Source organism: Silene latifolia, chromosome 9, assembly GCF_048544455.1.
Source record: "Silene latifolia isolate original U9 population chromosome 9, ASM4854445v1, whole genome shotgun sequence".
In the NCBI taxonomy this organism is placed as follows: domain Eukaryota; kingdom Viridiplantae; phylum Streptophyta; class Magnoliopsida; order Caryophyllales; family Caryophyllaceae; genus Silene; species Silene latifolia.
Genome location: NC_133534.1, coordinates 40548981 through 40550184, shown reverse-complemented (window position 1 = coordinate 40550184; position 1204 = coordinate 40548981). Strand labels below are relative to the sequence as shown.

Sequence of the window (1204 nt, the reverse complement as noted above, 5' to 3'; positions counted from 1 at the left end):
TAAGCGCCAAAAATCGCTTCTTGGTTGTCGCCAATTCTTTGAGCAATATAATCTACCCGTTGTTCGAACGAGAAATCCGGAATAAATAAAGATAAAACATAGGGGCACAGGAATCCGTATAGATCAGATGGAATTTTCTTCTCGGGGATCACTCTCAATTTCAATATCCTACATTATTACGGTATTAATCCCGGTATTTAAAACACTATCTAGTAGTCAGAATATTAGACTATGAAATTATTTATTAAGAAACTTACTTCATCCAAACAAATATGTGTGATACATCAATCTGTCTAGGCCAAATTTATACATACGGCTAGCGATCCCATGATATAAGCGCTTGGCGCTCAGCCCCTAGAATATCCTCCTCGAGCGGAATAATTATCAATTGCTCGGTGGCTATGCGAAGGCCAGCCTCCTCATGCAGTCTCATCATCGTCACCGTTCTTACTTTTTGCATGTAATCCTTCCCTTTATATTTTGTGGAGTTTAAACTCCTAACTTTCAGGTCCGGGAAAGAATGAGTCTTTGATTTTGTGCTACTACCACCAGCCTACACATGTAGTAGATAATTAAAATAATAAAAAAATCCAAAGGTAACATATCCTAGCAGTTGGAGTAATAAAAATAAAAGCGTACTTAATTAAATACCTCGTCAACCTGCTCTTTCAATGATGAGGTAGTAGTAGCAGGTAAGACTGGTGGGGACTTAGGCTTATCAGTCTTTTTTGTCCCCTACACAAAATTACCATGCTTCTTATAAATACAGACAAAATATAAATAAAGGGAGCAAGGTTTTTAAAAAAATGGAGAAGTTAATTAAATACCTCATCAAGTTGTTGTCTCGACGAGGTCGTTGGCATGTCTGTGGACTTAGGCTTATCCGCCAAAGCCGCCTTTTTTGTTCCCTACAAAAAAAAATAACATATAAATTTAACATATAAAAACATTCAACAATTAAAAATGTAACATATATATAAAGGTATTTCTTCTAACCCCAACTCGCTTCACGCTCAGCGGCGGAGATATCTTCGCCAAGTAGATGTGAGTATCGAGCCATTGGATGAAACTTCCAAGCGCATCTCCCGAATGGTAATGTCGTCACGAATCGGGACAGAGCGTTGAAAGTTTTCATGGCCTGGATTGACTGTAGTTATCTCTACTATTCTATGATTCGGCAAAAGTTTTTCGCCATGAACTACGC

The 1204-nt window shown here is 38.0% G+C and overlaps 1 long non-coding RNA gene across 1 annotated transcript; it reads right to left on the bottom strand.

The window, feature by feature from the left end:
• Nucleotides 1-434: 434 nt before the first annotated feature.
• LOC141602622 (uncharacterized) lies at nucleotides 435-903 on the bottom strand. The gene is made up of 3 exons (XR_012524569.1): nucleotides 828-903; nucleotides 652-735; nucleotides 435-553 (listed from the first exon to the last, which is right to left on the bottom strand). It is a non-coding gene; the product is annotated as an uncharacterized LOC141602622 (long non-coding RNA).
• Between the last annotated feature and the right edge of the window lie 301 nt (nucleotides 904-1204).